This window comes from Vombatus ursinus, unplaced genomic scaffold, assembly GCF_900497805.2.
Source record: "Vombatus ursinus unplaced genomic scaffold, bare-nosed wombat genome assembly UNPS02000577.1, whole genome shotgun sequence".
NCBI lineage: Eukaryota > Metazoa > Chordata > Mammalia > Diprotodontia > Vombatidae > Vombatus > Vombatus ursinus.
This window is the reverse complement of record NW_020940355.1, coordinates 12,258,103-12,277,786: the sequence shown is the minus strand read 5'-3', so window position 1 is coordinate 12,277,786 and position 19,684 is coordinate 12,258,103. Positions and strand designations below refer to the sequence as shown.

Below are 19,684 nucleotides of genomic sequence, written 5' to 3'. Positions count from 1 at the left end.
TGTGGGTAACATAATACAATAAATATATATATATTTTTTAAATTAGCTTTGGAATTGAGTTAAGAAGCACATACTAAGATACACTTAGTATGTGTCTGTACAATCCTGTGCACACTCACCACTAACAGCAGCCACTAATCCCTAAGGCTAACTCCTAGTAAGTTTGACTTCACTGGACCCCCAGATCGTCTAGGAAAATCTACTAAGTAGATCACAAGTAATCATGAGTTGATCATACTTGGAGCTAAAATTATTATTATCACCTTCTCTCACATGTATACAGTACTTTAAAGTTTACAAAGTAATTTCTTCATAATGTCCTAGTGAAGTAGATGCAGAGATTGTTATCTCCATTTTTATGGTTGTTTTTTCAATTGTGTCCGACTTTTTATGACCCCATTTGGGGTTTTCTTGGTAAAGATACTGGAGTAGTTTGACATTTCCATCTCCAGCTCAATTTATATATAAAGAAAACTGAGGCAAACAGGGTTAAGTGACTTGCCCAGGGTCACACAGCTACTAAGCATCTAAGGCCGGATTTGAACTCTGGAAGATAAGTCTTCCTGACTCCAGGTGCAGCACTCTATCCACTTCACTCTATGCCACCTAACTGCCTCTATTCTTTTTTTAATAAGTTTTTCTTACCTAAGAATCTAAAGTAATAAACCTAAAACTAAGGCTTATCTTGCACAAGGTCACACAGCTAGTATGGTAGGAATGACAGCTAGAGAATTCATAAGAAACTCTAATTCCAGAAAATCTCTATTTACTGAAAACTTGTTCTTTTTAGTCTTAACACATAGAGGGGAAAGGGAATAAAGGGAAAGAGGGGGTAAAAGAGAGAGGGAACAGAAGATCTTATTCCTAACAAAGCCATCCTGTAGTATGGCTCTGAGAAACCACCAACTACTAAGATATACTTTCCACATCTGGCAAAAATCGGGAAGATAAATAATCAAACAAAGAAGGACAATTTGGGTGAGATAAGAATGACCGATTTCATCCAGCTCTTCTGTTTGACTTCCCATGTCCTTTACAACAGAGCCCCAACCTATCTATCCTGCCTCATTAGATGTTCCTTTCCTTCCTGAACTCTGCAATCTAAGCCAAACTTGTCTTCTCTCTGTCCCTCACATACAGTACTCCCTCTCCTATTTCTGTGTTTTCATACTAGCTGTCCATCATGGCTGGAATGCCCTCCTTTACCTCCACCTCATAAAACCCTCTCTTCTTTCAAAATGCAGGTCAGACACTACCTTCTACACAAAGTCTTTCCAGATCCCCTCAATCTGGAGTATACTCCATCTCAAACTACTCTATTAACTGCTTTATATTTACTTAAATTATATACATACACACATACATATTCTGCATGTATAGATCCTTCTTTTCTCTCCCATTAGAATCTAATCTCCATGAGGGCAAGTATTGTTTCATTTATTGTCTATGTATCATCTGCACTTATCATAATGCCTGGCACACAGTAGGCACTTAAGAAATGCTGGTTGGTTGACTGATGGATCGATTGATTGACTAGTCAGTATTGGTTAACTAGGATACTTGCTAATGTTTTCACTGTCTTCTCACACTAAAGATCAAAAAATAACACCTGAAGCAGTCTACAGTGACCTCAAAATAGAATACATTACCTTGATTTTTTAACTGAAAAGAAAAATACTTCAATCTCTCACTTCCAAAAAAATATGGAAGCCAATTAAGCAGATGATTTCATACTTTTCACCAAACCAATCCTGTATCAATTATTTTTTAATCTTATACAAGTTAAGTCAAGGCAACAGGTATTTATTAAGTACCTTCCATGTGCCAGGTACTGTACCAGGCACTGGGGATACAAAGAAAGGTGAAAAACAGTCCCAGATTTCAAGTCTAAAAACAAAGCCAGTACAAAGATTGGGAATGATAACTTAAAATATGGGCCCCAGTGATTCCTACATCACTAAAAGTGACCATTTATTCTAGTTCAGTGGCCTTCTGATGTCTCCCTTTCCTAATATTAACCTTTTCCACAATATTAAGCTTCAAAGCTTTACATAAGCTAAATAGTCAGTGTGTTGCTTTGTTCAATCCCATCTGTTATACGAATTCCATTAACTGTCACCTCCTAATGATGAGGTTGTGTTCAGTTGTTTTTCAGTTGTGTCCAACTCTTCATTACCCCATTTGGGGTTTTCTTGGCAAAGATACTGGAATGGTTTGCCATTTCCTCCTCCAGCTCATTTTACAGATGGTGAGGTTCTCATCTTCTCAGGTTCAAATCTGGCTTCAGACATTTACTAGCTGTGTGACCCTAAGCAAGTTCACTTAACCCTGTTTGCCTCAGTTTCCTCATGTCAAACAGCTCTTGTACTAAAAAAAGCAAAATGACTATGCATCCAATCCAAATCCATCCAACATTAGCCACTATATACAAAACCATTAACAGAATAATGTTTAGATCATCCCCTTTTTAGACTGCATTGGTTCCCCTAATCTAATGATCCCTTTTCTTCTCCCAAATAGGTGACTAGCTGCCTAAGCAAATCCATGAAGTTACTTTTATAAAACTTGTTTGATCTCCAAGAAAAGAATGAAGGAGAAGGAAGGTTAGAGTACACATTAAACCTAATCCATCTGTGGTTCTTTGCTCAGTTTCAATTCCCTGAATGCTGGCATTTCTGATCATACGAGAAAGAAAACCCTGGTAGTTAAGAACCTGCTGAAAAATTGCCAGGGTATCAACACTTCCATCTGGACCTTATCTATGGCTCTAGAAATGGAGTAATCAAAGAATGTTAGAGCTAAAAAGGACCTTAGTTTGAGAACACAAAGATTCAACCCTTCTTAAGCATCCCTCCCTGTTTGGTGTCAGCTGGAAATTTGACAAGTATGCCATCTACATCCATTCAAGTCATTGATAAAAATGTTTGTATCCCCAGCACTTAGCACAGTGCTTGGCACATACATCACAAGCATTTAATCTATACTTGTTCACTTACTCACTCATTCATTCATTCAAACAAAAGAGTAAAATACAGGTTCCTGGGACACTCCACAGGAAACTGACTCCTAGGTTGACATGGCTACTACTCTTTGGGTCCATTCATTCAGGTAATTATGAATCCACCAATTTGGAGGACCATCTAGTCCACAATTCTCCATCATGTTCACAAGAGTACTCCTCATTTCTCATATGTAATCAGTTAGCAACCCTGTTGACTTTTACCTCCTCAATATCTATTGCATTCATCCCTATTCCCTATTCTCACTGTCACAGCCATGATAAAAGCCCATTATTACCATCTACTTGGACCACATACCTTGGTTTCTGCCTCTGTTCTCTCCTAACTCTAATCCAGCCATATACTGCTTTCGGAATAATTCTCCTTATGAATCAATCTGGTCATCTCATGCGTCTGCTCAAAAATCTTCAGTAGATCCCCATGGCCTGACAAATAAAGTTCAAACTCCTTTGTTGGTATTCAAGGCCCTGAACGATCTGGTGCCATGCTACCTTTTCAGCCTTTTTTCCTGTTACTCTTATTCATGTTATTCTTCATCTAAACTGGACAACTCTCTGCTCCCCAAACATACCCCACACCTTCCTACTTCCACGCCTATGCTTTGTGACTGAAATCTCATCCTTCTCCTCCTTCACTTGTTGAATTTCTTGTTGTTGTTTTCAGTCATGACAGTCCTGTCCTACTCTTCATCAGGTTTTCTTGGCAGAGATACTGGAGTGATTTACCATTTCCTTCTCCAGCTCATTTTACAGATGAGGAAACTGAGGTAAGCAGGATGAAGTGACTTGCCCAGGGTCACACGACTAGAAAGTGTCTGAGGCCAGATTTGAACTCATGAAGATGAGTCTCCCTGACTCCAGGCTCAGCACTCTATCCACTGCCACCTAGCTGCCCACAATTTCTACTCATCCACTACAGCCTGACTCAAAAGTCAGTTCTTTCAAGAAACCAAGTACACAAGCATTTATTAAGTGCCTACTATATGCAAGTACTGTACTAAGTACTGGTAATACAAGTAAGCAAATACAATCAAAAAGAAAGTCAGTCCAATCCTCAAGGAGCTTACATTCTAATGGGGGATGACACATAAAAGAGAGCTAAAAAATGGGAGGGAGAAGAAAGGGTACAAAGTCTGGACAGTCAGCAATAGAACTGGGAAAGGAGTGAAGGAATAAGTATGGCTGGTGTGGGTAATTCCTCCAAATGGAGGTTCCAGGAATTTGCCAATGGGAGAAGGGAGCTGCAGAGACAGAGTTCTCTTCCCCCATGAGCAGACCAGGGCTTCCAGGGTGAGAAGGCAGCTAGAGCACAGTGGAGAAGTCCAGAGGGTAGCAGCAGAGCCAGGAGAGCAGTGAAACCTTCCCTGATTCTCCCTGCTGGTGACAGCCTTCACTCACCCCATCACCTTGTTCCTCACAACAAAATTAGTTTTATAAATCTCTAATTTTGTTGTTGTTCAGTCATTTCAATCATCTGACTCTTCATGACCCCATTTGGGGTTTTCTTGGTAAAGATACTGAAGTGATTTGCCATTTCCTTCTCCAGTTCATTTTACAGATGAGGAAACTGAGCGCAATTAGGGTTAAGTGACTTGCCCAGGGTCACACAGCTACTAAGTGCCTGAGGCCAGATTTGAACTCAGAAAGATGAGTCTTCCTGACTCCAGGCCTAGCACTCTAGCCACTTTACCACCAACTCTCTAATGCACTTATGTAATCTTTTGCCTTATCTCTGTCTCTGTGTCTTATCCCTCTACAAGATCATAACCACTATGTAGCTGAAAGCAAGGTCTTATCTAAACTTCATATCTCCTTCAGTGCCCAGCAGTGTTCTGCACCCAACAGGTCCTTAATATATAAACAGGTCCTAAATAAATGCATGAGATTTTTTCAAAGAATTTAATAGAATAGCATTATGTTATAAACTCCTCAAGGGCAGAGACTCTGTCACTATTTCTTTGTATTCCTCACAGTGCCTAGCACAGCACTACATCTATAGCAATAGCTCAGTAAATTTTGTTGAATAAATGAAAAGCCAATAAAATAATGGTAGTAGTGTTATTCAAAATCTCCCTGTTGGGGCAGCTAGGTGGTGCAGTGGATAGAGCACCAGCCCTCAAGTCAGGAGGACCTGAGTTCAAATCCAACCTCATATACATAACACTCACTAGCTGTGTGACTCTGGGCCAGTTACTTAACCCCAATTGCCTCACAAAAACAAACAAAATCTCTCTGTCACTAGCTGCGTGAACTTTTGAGCAAGTTTTAATCTTGCTAAGCTTTAGTTTTCTCATCTGTAAAAATTGGAATAATAATACTTGTCCTTCCTTTTTAACAAGGTCACCATAAGAATCAGTGTCTTAAAGCACTTTGTAAACCATAAAGCATTACGGAAATATACAATGGCACTATCACCCATGTCTGAGAAAGTGGTCAAGGATGAGAAGATGAGGCCAGCACACTTACTCCTTAAAAGCTAAAAACCAGGGCAGCTAGGTGGCACAGTGGATAGAGCACCGGCCCTGGATTCAGGAGGACTTGAGTTCAAATCCAGCCTCAGACACATAACACTTACTAGCCATGTGACTCTGGGCAAGTCACAAGTCACAAAAGCTAAAATCCCACTCATTAAGAACTGAATCTATCCTTGGGGCCCAACATTAGTTTGTTTACAAATGTCAGCCTCTAACCACTTAAATATCTACCTCAACCAGCTGGTTCTCTTGATTAATAAGCTTCTCGGGGCCTCCTCTAAGAGGACCACCTTCAAAGTGCATGACTTCCTTTAATGAGATTCTTGAATGCTAAGTCCCACTCCTACACACACACACACACACACACACACACACACACACACACACACATCTAGAAAACCCAGAAAAACTTCCACCAGGAGTAGCAGGTACCATAATACCAAACCAAACTGGGAAATAAAGGCACAAAAGTTATTTTAACACAAATTACCTTGAAAATCAAAAGACTAAGGCTCTGCTGGCTCTACAGGATCACCACATGACAGCATGTGGAACTAGACTAACTAAAGAAAAGATCTGCACACTGCCAGGAGCTAACAAAACTGCAAGAGGGGGTGAATGGAGACAACCAAATACTCTATAAAGACTATCTTATATTATTCTACTCTATTAAGAAGTTTTTGATAGGTGATTTTTTTTTCTTTTCAGAGGCCAGCAGCCTACTTATACAATAATCCAGAAAAGTAGAAATCACCCAGTGCATCCCTGATTTGTCCAAACACCCTGAAGGGAAGCCTACAATTTCAAAGATGAGTAGCTGGACTGGCCAGAATAAGGTATTTATCAGTACTACCCACAGGTGAATGACAATCTTCCTATACCTCGTTTTAAATTAGCACCAACTGGAGTTGTGAACTGATCCAATCATTCTGGAGAGCAATTGTAACTATGACCAAAGGGCTATAAAACCGTGCATACTCTTTGATCCAGCAATACCACTACTAGGTCTGTATCCCAAAAAGATCATTTAAAAAAAAAGGTAAAGGACCCACGTATACAAAAATATTTATAGTAGCTCTTTTTGTGGTGGCAAAGAATTGGAAATTGAGGGGATGCTCATCAATTAGGGAATGGCTGAACAAATTGTGGTATATGAATGTAATGGAAAACTATTGTTTCATAAGAAATGTTGAGCAGGTGGATTTCAGAAAAACCCGGAAAGACTTGCATAAACTGATGCTGAGTGAAAGTGAGCAGAACTAGGAGAACATTGTACACAGTAACAGCAACATTGTACAATGACCAACTTTGATAGATTAAGTTCTCCTCAGCAATGAGATAACCTAAGACAATTCCAAAAAACTTATGACGGAAAATGCTATCCACACCTAGAGAAAGAACTATGGAGTCTGAATGCAGATCAAAACATACTATTTTCTCTTTTTTTTGCCGTTTTTTCTTTCTTGTGGTTTTTCCCTTTTGTTCTGATTCTTCTTGCACAACATGACTAATGTGGAAATATATTCAATATGATCATACATGTATAGCCTATATCAGATTGCATGCCGTCTTGGGGAAGGGGGAGGGGAGGAAAGGGAGAAAAATTTAGAACTCAAAATCTTATAAAAGTGAATATTGAAAACTAAAAATAAATAAATAAAAGAAAAAAAATTAGCACCAACATACTACCATAATGGGGAAATAATTTCTCATATATACATATATATATATACACACACATATGTATGCCTACCCACACTCATATACTTCCTTCTGCTGAAATAATTTTTAGAAGTGTTCAGAAACCATATTTCCTGTAGGACCCACCCCTTGTCTCTGAGCTTACCAAGACGGTTTTCTATGAATAGCTGACTAAACCTGCAATTCTCCTTTGCAGACTCACACCTATCTTTCAAATGTCTTACCACCCAGTATGCATATGCAATTAATATTCATCCAGACAAATTCTGATCCTGACTCTCCTCCGAGATCTGCATGCAAAACCATGTATACACAGCTATATGGTTCACATTTAAAATCAAAGAGGAGTCAGTAAGGTCTTTACCTTAAGGATCACCTAGTGCTGAATCCTCATTTGACAGATGCAATATCAAAATATTTATAGCAGCACTTTTATAACAACAAAGAACTGGAAACAAAGTAGGTGTCCATCGATTGGGAAATGGCTAAACAAGCTATAAAATATTACTGTGCTATAAAAAACAATGACTATGATGACTACAGAGAAACATGGATAAAGTTATATGAACTGATGTAAAGTAGAGTAAGCAGAAACAGCCAATAAACATTTATTAAGCACCTATGTGCCAAGCATTGTGCTAAATGCTGGGGATATGACTAACAGGAAAATAATACATGCAGTGACTATGACAATGGAAATGGAAAGAACAGCAACAAAAAAATAAATAAATTGAATGCTATACAATAATAATGAGCAAGCTTGATGTAGAAAAGGAATAAAAATGCACCTACCTATTTGCAATAATGGGAGACTATGTGTGTAGAACACTGTATAAATTATCAAGTTTAGTTGATATCTTGATCAGTTTTGCTGAACTGTTTTTTCTTCTCCTCTTAATTTTTTTGTGCTTTGTTACAAGGAAGGGAAACTGTGGAGAGGAGAGGTGAAGGACACACAGGCTGTCCCAAAAGTCTTAGTGAAGACAATTGGGATATGCTACATTTAGAAATAAGTGATTTAAAAATAAAAGATATCAATAAAATTTTCAAAAAGAAAAAACACAAAAAGAAGTGACTAATTCTGTTTAAAATAACTGCAGCAAATTTCCAAAAGGCCTAATCTCACCTTTACAATGTCCACAAACAATAATTTGGAACTTGATATTTGCTAGGATGGAAGGCATTGTAAGAATGAAGAGTAGGTTTAGAGTGAGGCATAGGGAAAGATGGAAAGATACAAGATGATGATCAGATAAAGAACTCAACTACTTTGGATCTCCTCCATCATGGCTGCCAGTCAGTACCTTTAGCAAGCATACATCTTCCTATTTTATGCCTGATTTGATGTTTATTATCAGCAGATTTACTTCTGTTGTTACATCTTCTAAAGCACTGATGTCAAACAAGGAGAAATGGAGCCCAGACAGCTGTAAATTGACTCAGAAAACCACAAATTAACATTGTCTGTATTGTATTGTATTTTTATCTATTTTATTAAACATTTCCCAATCAGGTCTTGTGACCAAGCTTACAAGTTTGACACTTCTGTTCTAAGGAATCCTTTATGATTTTCATAGTTTATCCAGATAGAAAGACACTACTATCAAAAAGAATACATAAGGCAGAGTTTTGTTCTACTGAGTAAAATCCTTTATCACAATCCACAAATAAGAAACAAATGGGTTTTATACTCTCTGCATCTTCCAGTGAGTTGTGAGACGGCAAAGATCTCAACTTGTATTTGGAGAGACTGTCTGGAGAGCTGGTCCAATAGAATGTGCATCTCTATTGGCCACACAAATGGATAACGAGCTGGTCCTAGGGTTGAAAAGGAGAAGAGTGGGGATGAGAGTGTTTTCAAGAAATTTCAAAGTATTTTTACTGGACTCTAAGCTTCCCAAGGAAACAAAGACCTACCTCTTCAATATGAACATTTTACCAGTGTTGATTTATAGCAATGGGATATGGAATATGTGTGGGCACAAACAGGCTGCCATTGGGTCTAACCCAGTGATTCTCAAAGGTTGTACATCAACTGGATGTACCCTGAATTGTATGGAACATATACCTGGAACCACATATGCATTCATATATCTCCCAAGAATTGTGTAAAACCCATACTTGGCAATTGAATACACATTCTCAAATCAGGAGAATCTCCTGATGATTCTGATGGCAAGGAATAATAATAACACTGTGCTGCTGTAAATTTAAAGAAAAAAAAAGTTTTAGAATCACTAACCCAACCCATGATGAATCTACCTGTTCTTCCATCTGGGGGTAAGGGAGATGGCCTTAGAAGTCATCAAGTCTGTCCTTTCACCCAGTTCTGTAATTCTGGCTACTGTGTCCCTGATAGGGAAGCATACAACCTCTCTCTGCTTGTACACTGCCAATGACAGGGAACTCATTAAGTCAAATCTTTTCCTTTTTGAACACACCTAATTATTAGAAAATTCCTCCTTAACCTGAACCAATTGCTTCCCTGAACCTCCCAGTCATTGGTACTCACGATACCCTAATGCTACTTTCCTTGTTTAACAGATGAAGAAACTGAGGCCTGGGGAGATTGAGTGAGCCAATACAGGAACCCCGATCTTTTGATTCTCAGTTCATTGCAGCTCCCAATACAACCTTCCACAACATGTAAAGCACTCCTTCTCTGACCAGCACTATAGTCTCCATTCTTCTTAGACTCCAATTATTTTGAATATAGCTAAGGAATGTATAAGCTAAATGCTAAAGGTAGCAAATAATAGCAATAAGGATTAGAAATGAAACTGCTTTTTCTGCAAGGAAATAATAAAAGTAGGCTTGGACTTTTCAGGATTTTCTTTGAATATCATTCACTTTTCACCCCAGTCCAAGTCCTTTCCTGAATTCATCACCACTCTGTGATTCCTGCAAAATCTCAAGTATAAAGAGACTCAGATAGGATAAAATCTTTAAAAACAACTACTTCTATTTAAAAAAAAAACCTTTTAACCATATTTCTGTACATTTGAAAGAAAAAGTTCAGAAAACATAAATGTCCTCAAGAAAACATTTTGAAATGCTAATTAACTATTGATCATCTTGCTAGGCAGAATTATCTCATTTGAGCCTGTCTACTAACATCATAGTTACTAGTATATTATATTACATAGTTAGTTGTTATATAGATGTGTGTGTATTTGTATATATTATATATTATACATATATACATATACATATATTGTATATATTATATATTATACATATAATATAGTTAGTAGTATAGTATATAGTTGGTAGTTATATGTAATATATACTATACATATACTACATATATTATATATAATATAGTTAGTAGTATAGTATATAGTTAGCAGTTATATATGATATAGTTATATATAATATATACTAATATATATAAATATATACTACATATATAGTATATGTAATATAGTTAGTAGTATGTTATAGTTAAGGGCAGGGACTACCAGCTAAGCTTTGTGTCTCTAATAGAATTGTGCACATAGGCTTAATACATGTTTATGTAACAGAGTAACTAGACTTTGTTATCTATTTCCTTAGGTGGTGCACCCACCACCCAAATAAAATTCTTCTTTTCTGTCATATGATTAATCTAAGCCAAAACATCTATCTGACTACCTATTCATTCTTTCTTGGTAAGAACCACAAAATACATCTGGCCTCCACTCCCTCAGGTTTTTTTCCCATTCAGTTTGAGGAACTCAAAGACCTGTAGCATCTCCATTTAACTTTCAAGTTCTGAGAATTATTCCTTTGTTTTTTTTTCCAAAGCCAGAAATCTTCAGTTTAGTGATGGCTCAAATTAACAAAATTTCAGTTCTACACAATGAGGATGACATTACCTAATTACTTTTAGAAGAAATTACAGTAACTTCTTTTGTTTGTGCAACATCTAGGGACTTGTCATACTCTCTATACATTTCACATATCTGAATTTTACTTGTATCCACCAATATATTTACAGAAGGTTGGGAGAAGGCCACAGAGGACCTTAAAAGAGGCATGGAAAACTCAGCATTGGTCTACCACAATGGAAGGAAAACATACTTAAATCCAGGTACAACATTTTCCTCTTCTGGGATACCTCTGCTGTTGACAGTGATGGCCAGTGGGTTGAACCCTATCTACTTCCTCATCTTCTGTCCCAGCATCTGGGAGCAGAAGACCCTCAAAGCCGTAACCTTCTAACTTCAAGCAGCTGTTGACAATGTTGGAAGAAGAATAGGAAGGATGGAGAGCTTGAAATTCCCAGCAAAGTAAACTCAAACAAGTTAGGACAAAGGCTGGCTCAGCCTCAATACGCAACAAGATCAAAGCTTAGGTGAAGCCCTAAAATCTTAATGAGCATCCAAGGAGCCTTTTGGTCACCATAATCTGGCAGGTCTAAAAGATACCTGTAGACTTTATGTAGACCTGTAGAGTTTATGATCTTTTGTTAAAGAAAAAAGAAACTCATTAAAACAGAAACTGTCGCTTTTTAACCACAGGGCAACAACTATTTTGACATGCTTCCAATGACAGCTTACAACATAAAACAAAGGCAGAGAAATGGCATTGTCAGCTTCCCAGGGGCAATAGCTCAAAAACTTGGAATAGGGGAGTCCTAACTTCTATTTTTGCTTCTGAAAAAGCCTCCTTCTGGCAAAGCGAGAAGGGCTTAGTTTCTCCAAGTTAATTTATTCTGCAACCTTTTCTGAAAAGTTTACCACACGGGCTGTGCCATGTGACAAGATCTGGCAGCCTAGTGAATGGTCTGAGGAAGAGCCCGCTCCCTCTGCTCTAGATTCATATAGAACCACAGTTTAGTGTCTGTTCTCTGCTGATAAGATGACAGCTAACATCTATAGAATGCTTACTATGTGCCAGGCATTGTGCTAAGCACTTTACAATTATTATCTCATTTGATTCTCACAATACCTCTGGGAGGGAGGTGTTGTTATTGTCCCCACTTTACAGATGAGGAAACTGAGGCAAACAGATTATGTGACTTGCCCAGGGTCATGCAGCTAGTAATATATTATATAATCATCTAATGATATAGTTAATATTTCTTTTCCCTCCCCACAAACATTCAACAATGACCCTCCAAACCAGATGCTATGCACTTAAATTGCCCACCAGCCCCACTTAAATTGGACATCTTTGGGCCTATCAAAGCTTTCCTTCCCCAGGAAATCCATCACTGGGAAATCTCAGTATCCTACAAGATTGAATCAGCCTAGTATTTGAATCTCATTGTGTCCTCTACCTCTCTGATTTGATCTTTTAAATGGAGGGCAGGGCCATGGGCTCCAGGGCATCTAATCAGTCTTAAAGAGGGGCTGAAGTTTTTCTCCCCATCTCCCACCAGTTTTAATGCTTTTGAACCACCCCCTCACACCCTCCTTTCCCTTTTCCTGACTTCTCTTCCAGCAGTTGGCACTGTTGACTATCTCTTTTCTTAGAAACTCTCTCCTCTCTGGATTTTCATCTCTTCCTACATATCTGACCAATTCTTCTCAATTTCCTTTACAGATGTATCATTCATGTCCTTTTCAGCTTCCTTTTGTGTGTAGTCTTCCCTTATTACATTTTTAAGCTCCTTGGGGGCTTGAATTGTCTTTGTTTTTATTTGTACCCCCAAAGCTTAGCACAGTTCCTGGCATATGGTGTTGATCAATCATTTTTTTCAGTTATATCTGACTCTTCATGACCTCATTTGGGGTTTTCTTGGTAGAGATAGTGGAGTGGTTTGCCATTTTCTTCTCCAGTTCATTTTACAGATGAGGAAACTGAGGATTAAGTGACTTGCTCAGGATCATAAGGCTGGTAAGTCAGAGGCCAGATTTGAGCTCAGGAAGATGAGTCTTCCTGACTCCAGGACCAGTACTCTATCCACTGTGCCACCTAGCTGCCTGGCGTATAGTATGTGCTTAATAAATGTTTATTGATTGACAACATTTTCAATTCAGGAACTCCTAGGACCAATGGCATCTTGATTGTGAGTACCTCACACGGCTCACTCTATTCTATGGTGCCAGCCATGTTTCACTTTACACCCAGACACCTACCTTCTTGCTTGCCACCTGGAACTTATCCTACTTCCCTTGCAGCACCCCAACTATAATCTGCTCAACACCACCACAGCCCCTAAAAAGTGTGTGTCAGAATACTTCTCCATAATTCCATGCACCACTTGGCTGACATTCTAACCCAGACCTGCACAACTTGGCAGTAGGTAGAAGCCAAAATAAAAATAGGCTAAACTTCTTTGAGCTGCAGACAGGTTAGACTAGAGACAGACTGATGATGGTTGGTTGCCTTTGGTCATGTGACAAAGAGGACAGTGCTCAGTGGCAACCCTACATTTTTGAGAGGCCACCCAAAATTCTTTGGTGGGCCACAAGCATCCCTTGGGCCATATGTTGTGCAGGCCTGTTCTAAACCAAAACACCCACCCTGACCACTCTACATCACTGGTTTCTTCTATTACAATATAAGCTTCTTGGGGCAGAGACCATCTGACTTTTGTATTTGTATCCATAGTACTTAGCATGGTACTTAGAACAGTGATTAGTAAATGCTTTTTCTGGGGCAGCTAGGTGGTACAGTGGACAGAGTTCAGGCCTTGGAGTCAGGAGGACGTGAGTTTGAATTGGGCCTCAGACACTTGACACTTACTAGCTGTGTGACCCTGGGCAAGTCACTTAACCCCAATTACCTCACCGAAAAGAAAAAAAAAAGCTTTTTCATTAATTAATTCTAGTTCTGACAGCTGGCTCCAGTCACTGATTTTTCTCCAATCATGATAGTGGTGTACTTACAAAACACACTCCCTCACATCCTCCTTTCCCTTTCCCTGACATCTCTTGCAGTCATTGGCACTGTTGACTATCTCTCTTCTTGACACTTGGCACTTTTAATAGTCACTTGTATAATGGTGGCCAAAAATTGGAAATAGAAAGGATGCCCATCAACTGGGGAATGGCTGAACAAGTTGTGGTATATGAATGTAATGGAATACTATTGTGCTATGAGAAATGATGAGCAGGCAGAATTCAGAAAAACCTGGAAAGACTTACATGAACTGATGCTGAGTGAAGTGAGCAAAACCAGGAGAACACTGTACACAGTAACAGTCACGTTGTTCAATGACTAACATTCATAGACTTGAATGTTCTCATAAATGCAAGAATCTAAAAGACTCATGATAGAAAATGCTATCCACATCCAAAAAAAGAACTATGGAGTCTGAATGCAGATCAAAGCATACTATTTGCTCTCTTTTTTTGTTGTTGCTTTGTTTTGTTTCTTTTTTCTTGTGGTTCCTCCCACTGGTTCTAATTCTTCTTTACAATATGACTAATGTAAAAATATGTTTAATATGAATGTACATGTAGAGCCTATATCAGATTGCATGCCATCTTGGAGAGAGGGGAGAGGAAGAAGGCGGAGAAAATTTAAAACTCAAAAAGCTTATGGAAGTGAATGTTGAAAATTAAAAATAAATAAATAAAATTTTAAAAATATAGTCACTTCATCTCCACAGGCCTCATGATGGAAAATGCTATCCACATCCAAAGAAAGAACTAGGAGTTTGAATGCAGATCGAAGAATACTATTTGCTATTTTTTTTTCTTCTGATATGTTTTGTTTCCTCTTTCTGGTGGTTCCTCCTATTGGTTCTAATTCTTACCTACAACATCACTAATGTGAAAATATGTTTAATAGGAATATAAATGTATAGCCTACATCAGATTGTGTGCCGTCTTGGGGACAGAGGTAAGGAAGGGGGAGAAAAATTTAAAACTCAAAAGCTTATGGAAGTAATTGTTGATAATTCAAAATAAATTAATTAAAAATTTAAAAAAAAATATATATATATAGTCACATGTAAAAGATGGGGGAATGACCATCTCATCTTTGAAGATATAGAAAATAAAGTCCAATTTAGGATAACTTATTCCTGAGGACACAGTTTACCAACAACAAACAGTCCTCCTGCAGGCCAGAGAGATTCCAATATTCTAATGAGAGCAGTTCTCATGTCTTCATGGAACAGGCTTGCCAATGCAGCTCTGGGTAAGAATAATTTACAAAGTGAAACAAAGGCTGCCTGCACATAAACACAGAATCTCAATTATTCAACCCTGGCTGTCTACTGAGCAGAAGTCAGAAAGAACCACAGTACATACATTGATTTCCACATTCTATCAATAACATGGTTCTATGAAAGATGCCTGCATTATTAGGAAGACTGAAATTCTCTTCATAAGGAAAAAAATTCACTAAGTGGTGGGAAAGTGTTAAAAACTAGTTACAGGGACTGATTAGCTCAATTAGTTAATATATAATTAGAATGAAACTGATCAAAGATCTGAATCCTATATGATCAAATGAGTTAACATATGTAAAAGACTTTGCAAACCTTAAAGTGCTTTTGTTGTTTGTCCTTTGTTCTGAAAGAGGACCATGACGTCAGGGAAATGATGCATGACTTGCAAATTAGTTGGATTTAAGTAAGGGAGGGCTGTGCAAAGTCACCAGCCTCACTTTCTCCACAGAAGCTATCTGGGTCCAGTAGCAAGATATAGATCAGGATGGCTGGAGATGTCTCCAGATGCAATGAGAGACCTTAGCCTTTTTAAGCTAAGGTCTTTCCCAGGACGAGGAGGAGGAGAAAGAGGAGAGGTAGTAGTAGTAGTGTGTTACTACTACTACTACTACTACTACTACTACTACTACTACTACTACTACTACTATTAAATGATAGTTATGTAGTCAGACTATAATTCTAACCCAAAGGACCATTCTGCTTATGATGTTTAAAAAAAAAAATGTGAGCCAGATAGCCCTGCTAAATAAACAACTAAATAAACAACTAAGGACCTCTTCCTTGCTAATGGTAGGTCAGCCTGGCATCTTCATATAAAAAAGAGCAACCCCTGCTACTAATAAAAATCCACGTCTACTTTAATTCCAACTCTAAATACAAACAAGCTGACCCAGACCAGCTCCGGTAATACAAACTCTTTTTTGCTTCATTCATTTACTACACGTTTACTGGAGGTCCAACTGTGACTAGGGAGTCAACCAAAGAAGAAAACCCCATTGGGCTTCTGCAGGTGCGCCTGGAAGAACTGCTTCTGTTCTCTGGATTTCCCAGTGATGAAGTAGAAAGCAGGACTGCCTCCTGAGGCTCTCCAAGACCTAACCCCATCAAAGTCTAGTTCCAGTCTAGTTGCACTGATAACTTGATCCCACATCCAAAAATCAGCAGCACCAAAGCGAAGGTTTGCATTCTAATCTAATTGGCATTAGAGATGTAGCAAGACTTAAGAAAAGGCCCAAGACAATAGAAAAAAATTGAAAGGAAAAAAAAAACAAACCTCTGTTCAATCATGCTTTATGGATAGGTCTTCTATTCTCCAGCTGCAGTAAACCCAGCTACTAAATCTTGGGTTTGAAGAGGCTCTTTAAGAAGACAAACACGTATTTGTTTAGGACTTTTTATGACAAAAGAAGTACTATTGATGCATAACAGAGTTTGTTTGATTTATCAAGAGGCAACATAACCCTGCCCCTCCCCACCCCACTCCTTCCATACAGATGCTTCATGATACATAAGTATCACGTTGTGCCAGATAACTGGATAGCTCTGGACCTCAAATCACCTCTGCAACAGATCCTCCCTATATGCGTTTATTCTTGGGATCCACCATCAGATAGAATTATGTCATAAGCACAGGCAGCAGAACTGGAGGAATAGAATGCTGAACTTAAGAGTCAGGGAGGCATGGGTTCAAATCTTGCTGGTGGAACTCCTAACTGGCAGTTGAAAGAATGCTGACTCTAATAAATGCTGACCTCTGTTCTAATCCTGTCTTTGCAACCTCAGGCAAGTCACTTAACCTCCCTGAGCCTCAGTTTCCTCATATGTAAAATGAGAGGGTTGAACTAGATGGTCTCCCTTCCCCCTCCAGAGTTATGATCCTATAGAAATTAGGGGATTGAACTAAATCAGAGGTGTCAAAAGAATGCAGCCCACCCCCAACTCTTTGAGTCAGATTAAAATGTATTTGGGAAATATTTAACAAAATAAATAGAAATACAATAAAATATAGATAATACTACATTTTTAAACAATGTCAATATGCAGCCCCTTATTTAGGGAGTATTGGCCCCAATTTCTATTTGAGTTTGACACTACTGACTTCTGAAGTCCTGTCTATGACCCTATGACTAACAGGTCATCTATAAAATTGGGAGCATGCCTCTCAGTCCTACCTGGGGTTGGGGGTGGGGGTGGGTTGCCAGGCTCAGAAGAGATAATAATGTATGTAAAGCATTTTGCAAACCAGGTTGAGACTATATGAAATAGTGCAGGGGTGGGGAACGTGCAGCCTCAAGGCCACACGGTCTTCCAGGTCCTTGTGTGCAGCCTTTTGACCAAGTCCAAGTTTTACAGAACAAATCCTTGTTCTGTGAAGTTTGGATTCAGTCAAAGGGCCCCACTTGAGGACCTAGAGGTCCCACCTAGTGGCACCTAGAGACACACATGTGGCCTTGAGGCCAAAGGTTCCTCACCACTGGAATAGTGGGTAGAGCTGGCCATGGAGTTAAGAACTGAGCTCAAGTTCTGTCTCTGAAGGAATACAGTCGTGAGCCCTGTCAACCTGGGCAAATCATTTAACCCCGTAGTGTCTCTAAGGATCTCTCTACTGGCTATAAGATGCAAACAAGTGCCAGTCAGCATTAAAAGAGGCAATTTCCTTACTGGCGGCTCCCTACCCTACACCACTAAAATCACAAGTTCAATTTTTTTTAAAAATCCCTCTGATACTTGTGGCAATATTGACACCAATACTTCAAGGATTCATGGGTATGGATACATCCTCCACTGACAGAAATCACAATTCTTCAATTCCTCTTTTGGTGGTCTTCACCACCTGGTGGCCAGACCCCTACTAAGGAGCTGCCCAGAATTTAATTGGTCTGGTCCTAAGACAAAAGACAGAGTCAATCAGTGGCTGGACCAATGAACTTCTGGTTCAAATACTCTTTAGCTTCATAGGACCTGTCATTTCCTCATCCCCCACTTTAGAGTTCAGTCTCCCCCCAGAACTGAGCTTGGTCTTCACCAACTATTATTAAACCCATTTTACATGTGAAGAAATGAGGCTAAGAGGTTAAATGACCTGTCCAGGGTCACTCAACTATTAAGTGTCAGATACAGGATCTGAACTTGCATCTTTCTAATTCCAAGATTCAGTACTGTATCTACTAGTAATATGTCCTAGTAAAAATGCTTTCTTTCCTGGAGAAAGCTTTTTACAACCTGTTTGTAAATCTATGATTTAGTCACAGTTCATACAACCTTCACTTGTCATGAATCCAGGATTATTTTTAAGAATATCTTTCCCTGGGGTTCTTCTTTGAGTGTGATCTTGCTTAATTATAGGTAGAGTATTTAATAAATGATCCCTAGTTGTTGCTGTTTTTTTTAATTCCTCCTTCCAACTTTTTGTCAGTAAGAGATCATTTTACCATGCTCTGTCTCTTCCTTCCCAATATTCCCAATATTCAAGAACAATATATCACCTCTTTGATGACACTTCAGACAATGTTTGTTTTCTAGGACCAGTAAACAGTGTGCAGTGTCCCTGGGAAAACTCCAGATTAACAATACCTTGTACAGTGAGGTGGGTTTTTTTTTTCCCCTCCTGAGTATGAAGGAGATGTTAATCTAGAAGACTGGGATGATAAAGTATAAAGAGATCAACCATCAAGCTTTCAACACTAAGGCTTTAGAAATGCTGTTGAAAGACATTAGGGAAGGAAACGACAACCAACCATTTACAAAAGGAACCTGTGAGACTTTTGCCTTCCTGGGTACAAAAGAATTATGCTTAGGACACCACAGCTTCCATGCTCGTAGAATTTTAGAGCAGTTATTTCGAATCTCAAACCTGAAGCTTGACTATGACCCAAAAGAATGTAAAAGAAGCTCCAAAGTTGTAGTTTTTATCGCCGCCCAAATAAATATAATCAGACCAAAGCCTTTCTTGCCAGCCCAACTGGGTTTGAATAACCTCAAAAAGCCCCAGAAAATACTCCAGGGAAGACACCTTATCTCCTTTCACCTCCTGCCTAAGGGCTCAGACTGGAATAATTCCAGACTTTTGCTATCCCAGAACCCTCTCCTCTAAAGCCTCGGTGAACAAACAAACCCAGGGGTAAAAAAACAACCTCGGCAAAGTGCTGGCAGGAGTTATATAGCAAAACTCTCAGCCCCCCAGGAGAAGGCCAAACACGTGGGATGTCATTTACTCAGTCTTCTCTGGGACTGCACACGCCAACAGACGCCTGCACACGCGCGCGCACACACACACGCACACACACACCCCGTTCAGCATTTGGTTTCTTCTTACTGCTGGTTTGCCCAAGCTTGGCGATCAGCATCTGACCCGTCTCAGGATCACCCCAGCTCCCCCTA

The 19,684-nt window shown here is 39.0% G+C and overlaps 1 protein-coding gene across 1 annotated transcript in view; it reads right to left on the bottom strand.

Annotated features, from left to right (window-relative positions):
* The window catches only part of GFOD1 (glucose-fructose oxidoreductase domain containing 1), a 149,852-nt gene that overhangs the window by 129,520 nt on the left and 648 nt on the right, over nucleotides 1-19,684 (bottom strand). The window lies entirely within an intron of this gene.